Below are 9,226 nucleotides of genomic sequence, written 5' to 3' on the forward strand. Positions count from 1 at the left end.
CTCTCTCTAAAAATAAATTTTAAAAAGAATGTGTATGCTACAAGGAATAATACCAAAGAAGATCAAAGTCACATTCTCTTTATTATTGGCTGGACTCAGCCCCAATATGTTCACTAATTCAATCACTAATGCAAAAATGGTCACTGAATACCAGTATAGCGATACACACCATACTATACGTTCTGAGTGTATTTGCATAATATGAAAACAAATACATTCATTGTCTTTACAAAACTTACACTTTCAGGGAGAAATATACATGTGTATGCCACATGTATAAAATAATTTGACAAACATAAAATTATAAATTCTGGAGAATTTATAAAGGAAAATAACAGGTAATGTGAGAGAGCATTGCACAAGAACCAAATACAGTATAGTAGAGTTTAGAGAATGCTTGAATAAATGTCTGTTGAGATGAAATTAAATGGTGTATAGTATCTGTCTGACAAATTTGTTCTTAACAAATGAAGGAGAGTTAGACTTTTCCAGATTAAAAAAAAAAAGCTGATAGGGTTCATTACCACTAGACTAGCTTTACAGCAATGCTGAAAAGAGGTCTTCAGGCTGAAATAAAATGGCACTAATTAATAACATGGAAATACACAATGCAGTGGTAAGGAATAAGCATGCAGTCAAATTCAGAATACTGTAATACTGTAATATGGTGGTTCATTAAATCCAGTAAGGTTAGAGGTTTGGTACATGATTGAAGTTAAGTTTTTATCAGTGTAAAATAGACCTATATAGCCATAGATGTTTTATGTACACCTCATGGTAACCACAAAGCAAAAACTTACAACAAATACACAAAAGGTAAAGAGAAGAGAATCCAAGCATAAGACTATAGAAAAAGAAGGCAGAAAGTAAAAAAGAAAGGAACAAGAAAACTATAAAACAGCCAGAAAACAATTAATAAGATGGCATTAATAAGTCCTTACCAATAAATACCCTAGACATAAATGGATTAAATTCTCTAAACAAAAGACATAGAGACCTGGCTGGTGTTACTCAGTTGGTTGGAGGTTGGAGCATCATCCCATAGATCGAAAGGTCATGAATTCAATTCCCATTCAGGGCATGTACCTAGGTTATGAGTTAAAGACAGAGATTGGCTAATTCACTGATTTTCAACTGGTATGCCACAACAGGCATACTGGAGTGCCACAAAAATTTTTAAAACATTCCAATACCTGACTATTTAGTCAGGAGCACTGACTTTTTAGATCAGTGATGGTGAACCGTTTGAGCTCGGTGTGTCAGCATTTTGAAAAACCCTAACTTAACTCTGTTGCTGTGTCACATATAGAAATTTTTTGATATTTCCAACCATAGTAAAACAAAGATTTATATTTTTGATATTTATTTTATATATTTAAATGCCATTTAACAAAGAAAAATCAACCAAAAAAAATGAGTTTGCATGTCACCTCTGACATGCGTGTCATAGGTTCACCATCACTGTTTTAGATTGTCAAATAAAAACATAACAGCCCAGCTGATGTGTCTCAGTGGTTGAGCATTGACCCAGGAACCAAGAGGTCACTGGTTCAATTCCCAGGCAGTACACATGCTTAGGTTGTGTGCACAATCACCAGTAGGGGGCGTACAGGAGGCAGCCAATTGGTAATGTTTCTATCCCTCTATCCCTTACCCTTCCTCTCTCTGTAAAAAAATCAATATAAACATTTTATTTAAAAAGAACAACAACAACACATGACAACAGCCAACACAACAATAGCCATCCAGTATAAATGAATAAAAAGTATACCATTTTTGTCAGATCAGCCACAGATTCAGTGCGCCACAGAATCTTGGTAATTAGTTTGTGTGCCATTAGATGAAAATAATTGAAAATCACTTGGCTGGATAGATTTTTTTAAAAAAAGGCCCAACTATATGATACTTAAAAGCTACTTCAAGTTCAACTTTAAGGACACACTTAGGCTCAAAGTGAAGAGATGAAAAAAGATATTCCATGACCATGGAAACCAAAAGAGAGCGAGAGCAGCTGCAGCTATAATAGACAAAGTAAATGTTAAGCCAAAAACTATCAAAGAGACAAGGTTATTATGTAATAATAAAGGAATCAATTTATCAAGGGATATATAATTAAGAATAAACTAGAGGCCAGGTGCCTGAGACTAATTCCAGCATGACAGCAGGGCTGTATCTGGGAATGGCTGAAGGCATTTCCCCAAACCTGAATAGGATACAGTAGATTGATTGTTTGCTGCCAGACAAATAAAGGGCACCTTAATCTACATGTAATTGCCTCCTACTGGCCAAACACCTGAACAGCAGTAGGCTAATTCCCCCATTCTGACAATGGACTCTGTACCAAACCCTGACCCTTTGAAGTGTATATCCCTGCCTTGCCTCAGGGCAAGTTGTGTTAACAAAAAGCATGGGGTCCTGGGACAAGGAGACCTGAGAATTTAGATCTTGGATCTTAGATTCTTTAGCTAAGCTCCTCTGACCCCCAAATGCCTTTCAAAATTATATTTCGTCTCTGGACTCTTTAATCTACACACAGCCTTCTCCAGATTCCTCAACCCTTCTAGATGCTGTGACAAGAACTCCAGCATAATGGATGCCCGAAGTGGGACTTTCTGAACCTTGGCAGCACCAACATAATGTCATTGGAAAATCTGGAGATGAAGTATTCGCCTGAGGGGATAAAACAACACCAGTGATGGTAGTAAGATTAACTATGTATAGAGCCCATGTTAGCTTCGGAAGTCCATGGATCCGCAAGTGCATGGGTGATACTTTGTGTTTAAGTCATATTATAATAGGGAAAAATTTGATAAGAAGGCAAAATTATAAAGAAATTGAAATACTAAAAGGTACTTTTTAAAATCAGGCTGAAAAAAAGAGTGCCATGGTCATCTTTAATGTGATTTCTTGTTCAAATCATAAAAAAACCTAATTTGTTTTGAGAATCAAAAATCCGTAATTTCCAAAAAGCTGCTGGATCCTCAGCTTCTAAATTCAAAAAAGGCTGGAGAGATTAGAACCATCAGCTCTCTCACAAATAGATTACTTACAGCTTTGTTTAAAAATTATAGAAGAACTAGTTGGGATAGACTAATTCTCACAAAAATAAGTTTAACTGCTAGTTTTTATTTTGGAAAGCAAAATAGAAAAAAATTTAAAATCTGTCTTTTTCTATTAAGCATGACTTTAATTGGGAAAAAAGAAACACCGTCTGAATCATTTGCTGTAGCTTCTCCCAAAGCAGGATGTTGGGGAAGGGAGAAAGGGAGACCCGTGGTGATCCAATATGGACGCTCCCTCTCCGAGTATGCTAATTTAAAGCCTCTTTCTCATAATTGAAAAGTTTTTAAAAAAATTAAAAATGTGTCTGGGATTTCTGTGCACATGTAAAAAGAAAAGCTAGCTTAAAACAATTGCGCACATTGTCTGATTTCGGATATTAGATAGAGTTTTGAGCTAAAACTTAATTCTCTCTACAAGAGTACAAAATAAATTCCAAGACTGATTATTTCCTAAGAAAGATGGCGAATTTGACCCACGATAAAAGATACAGGGTAGGTTCTAGCAACAAGATTGGCATTTCCATAATAAAGAGTAGTTTTTAAAATGATAACGAACCCTGTTCAAAAGTTAACTTTAAAGCCACCAAGAAATTCAGTAAAATTGTCTGTTTCAAAAATTTGCTAAATATGCCTTAAAATAATAATAATTAGATTTGAATCTGAAAATTATTATTATTTTTTTAAATTAAATCTTTATTGTTCAGATTATTACATTTGTTCCTCTTTTTTCGCCCCTTAGCTCCCCTCCACCCAGTTCCCACCCCACCCTCCACCCTCACCCTGCCCCACTGTCCTCATTCATAGGTGCACGATTTTTGTACAGTCTCTTCCTGCATCTCCTACACCCCTTTTCCCCCCCAAGAATAGTCAGTCCGCTCCCTTTTTATGCCCCTGATTCTATTATAATCACCAGTTCATACTATTCATCAGATTATTTATTCACTTGATTTTTAGATTCACTTGTCGATAGATGTGTATTTGTTGTTCATAATTTGTATCTTTACTTTTTCTTCCTCTTTTTAAAGGATACCTTTCAGCATTTCATATAATACTGGTTTGGTGGTGATGAACTCCTTTAGCTTTTCCTTATCCGTGAAGCTCTTCATCTGACCTTCAATTCTGAATGATAGCTTTGCTGGATAAAGTAATCTTGGTTGTAGGTTCTTGGCATTCATCACTTTGAATATTTCTTGCCAACCCCTTCTGGCCTGCAAAGTTTCTATTGAGAAATCAGCTGACAGTCATATGGGTACTCCCTTGTAGGTAACTGACTTTCTTTCTCTTGCTGCTTTTAGGATTCTCTCTTTGTCTTTTGCTCTTGGCATTTTAGTTATGATGTGTCTTGGTGTGGTCCTCTTTGGATTCCTTTTGTTTAGGGTTCTCTGCGCTTCCTGGACTTGTAAGTCTATTTCTTTCACCAGGTAGGGGAAGTTTTCTGTCATTATTTCTTCAAATAGGTTTTCAATATCTTGCTCTCTCTCATCTTCTGGCACCCCTATAATTCAGATGTCGGTGTGCTTGAAGCTGTCCCAGAGGCTCCTTACACTATCTTCATATTTTTGGATTCTTTTTTTCATTTTGCTTTTCCGGTTGGGTGTTTTTTGCTTCTTCGTATTTCAAATCTTTGACTTGATTCTTGCGATCTTCTATTCTGCTGTTGGGAGTCTGTATAATATTCTCTATTTCAATCAGTGTATGCTTAATTTCTAGTTGGTCCTTTATTACAACCTCAAGGGTCTCATTAGATTTCTTGAGGGTCTCATTAAGTTTATCGGCGGTTTCTAGAAAGTTCTTGAAAACCTTAAAAGTGTGGTTTTGAACTCTATATCCAGTCATATGCTTTCCTCCATTTCTGTCATTTGTGTCCTTTTTCTTTGTCTCCGCATTTTTCTATGCTTCTCTGTGTCGATAGAGTGGCTTTCTGTGCTAGGTGTCCTATAGGGCCCAGTGGCTCAGCCTCCCCAATTACCTGAGGTAGACACTCTTGGTTCACCCCCTTGTGGGCTTTGTGCACAGTCTTGTTGTAGTTAAGCCTTGATTGTTGTAGGTAACACTGGGAGGGATTGACCTCCAGGCCAATTGGCTGTGAGAATCAGCTGTGTCTGCAGTGGGAGAACTTCTGTGCTGAAGACAACCTTATGAGGCAAGACTCGCTTCAGTGGAGCTTTGGTGCTCACTGAGCCTGCCCCCTGGGTGTGTTCTTTATGAATCTGAGGAGCTGCAATCTGGATGGTCCCATTCTGACCACTGGGCACACTGGCTCCTGGATCTCTACAGAGGTGCTAATCTAGCCTTTGCCTGAGGTTATCCAGCAGGAGCCAGCTGTGATGCAAAGCAAGTTGCCCTGGGGCCTTGGGCCAGCTGCAGTTTGTTAGGTAATTATCAGATTGCAAAGGGCCAGGCCTTTCATATGCAAAAGCCTCCGGAGCTTGGGCAAGGCGGGGTCCCAGGGGATCAACAGGGCGGAGGGAGCAGTTATGGCTGTTCTCAGTCCTGCCCTCAGAGGCCCTGTTCTCAGTGTCCCGGCAATTGCTGCAAGCACCCCCAAGTGAAAGCTGCCCTCGAGTTCCAACTGATGCCAGACAGTCCAGTTTCTCCTGTATGAGTCTGGGTCCCCAGAGACTTGCCCGGAACTGGAGCTCAGAGCTTGAGACTCCCTCCAGATTGAAAAAGACAACCTTGTCCTCAGCCGCCAACCCTCTCCGCATGTGCCTCTGTACCTCTGTATTTCACTTCCGCACCACACCTCCTCTGAGTCTCGGTATGCTTTTCTCTTTCCTTCTAGTTGTAGAATTTCCACTCAGCCAGCCTTCTTGTGGTTCTGGATGATGTTCACTCCGTCTTTTAGTTGTATTTTTGAAGTGGTTGTGTGATTCAGCAAACTCTGCTGTTTACCTATGCTGCCATCTTGGTTTCTCTCACTAGATTTCTTGAGGTTCTCACTACATTTATCGGCGGTCTCACCAGTCTTCCTGAGGGCCTTACTAAATTTATCAGCGGTTTCTAGAAAGTTCTAGAAAACCTTAAAAGTGTGGTTTTGAACTCTATATCCAGTCGTTTGCTTTCCTCCATTTCTGTCATTTGTGATCTGTTTCTTTGTCTCCACATTTTTTATGCATCCCTATGTTGGTAGAGTGGCTTTGTGAGCTAGGTGTCCTATAGGGCCCAATGGCTCAGCCTCCCCAATTACCTGAGGTGGACACTCCTGGTGCACCCCTTTGTGGGCTTTGTGCACAGTCTTGTTGTAGTTAAGCCTTGATTGTTGTAGGTAACACTGGGAGGAATTGAACTCCAGGCCAATTGGCTATGAGAATCAGCTGTGTCTACGGTGAGAGAACTTCTGTGCTGAAGACAACCTTATGAGGCAAGACTCGCTTCAGTGGAGCTTTGGTGCTCATCGAGTCTGCCCCCTGAGTGTGTCCCTTATGGATCTGAGGAGTTGTAATTGGATGGTCCCACTCTGACCACTGGGTACACTGGCTCTTGGATCTAAGGAGGTGCTAATTTAGCCTCTTCCTGAGGCTACCCAGCAGGAGCTACGAGGAGATCTGCAGATTCCCCTTTCTTGTTTGGGTTTGGAGGTGCCCAAATGAAGCCCAGCTGTGAAGCAATGCAAGCTTCTGTGGGGCCTTGGGCCTTCTCTTAGAAGTTCTGGGTCTGTCTGGCCCAGCTGCAGTTTGTTAGGTAATTTTCAGATTGCAAAGGGCCAGGGCATTCATATGCAAAACTTCTGCCAAAGCTTGGGTGGGGCAGGGTCTCAGGGAATCAACAGGGTGGAGAAAGCAGCTATGGCTGATCCTCAGACCTGCCCTAACGGGCCCTGCGTCTCAGTGTCCTGGTAATCCGGTAATCGCTGCAAGCACTTTTGAGAGAAAGCCGCCCACGAGTTCTGAGTTCTGCGCACTTCCAGACAGTCCAGTTTCTCCCCGTATGAGTCTAGGTCCCCAGAGACTCACCCAGAACTTGAGTTCAGAGCAGTTGGAGGCTTGTGACTCCCTCCTGATTCATGAAGACAGCCACGTCCTCAGTTGCCAGCCTTGCTGTGTGTGCTTCTGTTCCTCTGCACTTCCACACCTCTGAGTCTCAGTGTTCTTTTCTCTTTCCTTCTAGTTGTAGAATTTCCACTCAGCCAGCCTTCCTGTGGTTCTGGATGATGTCGGTTTTGTCTTTTAGTTGTATTTTTGAATTTGTTGTGGGAGGCAGCAATTTCCAGTGTTTACCTATGCCGCCATCTTGGTTTCTCCTGAAAATGATTGAAACATAGATAATTAAAAATCTAAGTAGGCCAGGTAACTGTCTTTCCCCCAGCAGAACAAGCAGGTAAGCCAAAAATTTCCCCCCGGCAGCAACTTCTAAAGACAAGCTTGCTTCCCAGTTTCCCATTCTTGGGGCTAGCCACATTTCCAGCGGAAAAAATATGGTCAGTTTAAAGTCAATGGGCTAGGCCAGTGGTCACCAAACTCATTAGTCAACAGTACAAAGATTGAAATTTCTTTTCAGAGCCAAATTTTTTAAACTTAAACTATATACATAGGTACATTGTTATTAACTTAATTAGGGTACTCCTAAGGCTTAGGAAGAGCCACACTCAAGGGGCCAAAGAGCTGCAAATGGTTCATGAGCCACAGTTTGCCAACCACAGGTGCTAGGCCCTTGTGAAAACCTGTTTTGCAAACCTCAAATGTGGTTTTCCAGAGCTGCTGGCAACTAAAAAGTAAAGTTTACTAAATCAGATGATGGAAGCTTGTTCAGTGGTCTGGGTTTGCCTCATGAAAAATCTAGAGGACAAAATTAAAGCTATTAATTGATTATGTCTTGTATTTTTGAAGTTTATTCATAAGAATATAAGGTGTTATTAATCTAAAGAAATGCTAAATGTTTAACTTACCAGCAAAAATATTTGAGAGCTCTAAAAGTTTGAAGTTCAAAAGAAATTGGGCCCTAGCTGGTTTGGCTCAGTGGATAGAAAGTCGGCCTGCGAACTGAAGGGTCCCAGGTTCGATTCCAGTCAAGGGCATGTACCTGGGTTGCGGGCACATCCCCAGTAGGGGGTGTGCAAGAGGAAGCTGAATCGATGTTTCTCTCTCATCAATGTTTCTAACTCTCTATCCCTCTCCTTCTCCCTTCCTCTCTGTAAAAAATCAATAAAATATATTTTTTTAAAAAGAAATTGGGAGATATTGTAGTTGTGATAACTAAATGCCTAAAGTATATAAATTTATTTTTTTTATTTTTAAATATATTTTATTGATTTTTTACAGAGAGGAAGGGAGAGGGATAGAGAGTTAGAAACATCGATGAAAGAGGAACATCGATCAGCTGCCTCCTGCACATCTCCTCCTGGGGATGTGCCTGCAACCCAGGTACACGCCCTTGACCGGAATCGACCCGGGACCTTTCAGTCCACAGGCCGACGCTCCATCCACTGAGCCAAACCAGTTTCGGCTATAAATTTATTTTTAACAAGATGTGTTTTCTCTGAAAAAAATAGGAATTCAAAATATATTGCTCATTGGTCTAATTGAAAACGAGGATTAATTCTGTGATCCCAATGTTACAGTTAAGCCCCTCTTGTAATGGGGAAATGGAACCAACTATGGTTAAGGGTAGTCTGGGAAACGGGGCAAGTTGATATTATTAGCTAGGGAAACGGGGCAAGTTTATATTAGTAGCTAGAGCAACGGGACAAGTTGATTAATAAGTACCTTAGTAACGGGGCAGTATTGATTAATGTAGCCTTGGTAACTTTGTGTCTGTATCCCAGGTAACTTTGTGTATGTTTAGCCAACCGTTTTTGTAGTTTCTGTGTATAAAAGGCTGGCTTAGAACCAGGTTCAATGCTGTCGTAGGAGAAAACACCTACAGCAGTCGCTGGCCAGCTTTCAATAAATCCTCACTTGCTGCTTAAGACCTAACTAGAGTTGGTGGTCTTACTCTCACGAATGTTGGTCCATAACATTTGGAGGCCTCAGCAAGATCCCCAGCAGGGGTGAGAGGGACCCCTTATTTAGGGCACGAGGCTCTCCTCCGTCAGGGGTGAGAGGGACCCCCTATTTAAGGCAGGAGTCTCTCCCCCATTTATCGCCGGGCACGCAGCAAGATACCCGGCAGTGGTGAGAGGTACCCCCCAAGGGGCAGGAGGCTCTCCCACCCATTTGGGCTGG

Source organism: Myotis lucifugus, unplaced genomic scaffold (genome assembly GCF_000147115.1).
Source record: "Myotis lucifugus unplaced genomic scaffold, Myoluc2.0 scaffold_568, whole genome shotgun sequence".
Classification (NCBI taxonomy): domain Eukaryota; kingdom Metazoa; phylum Chordata; class Mammalia; order Chiroptera; family Vespertilionidae; genus Myotis; species Myotis lucifugus.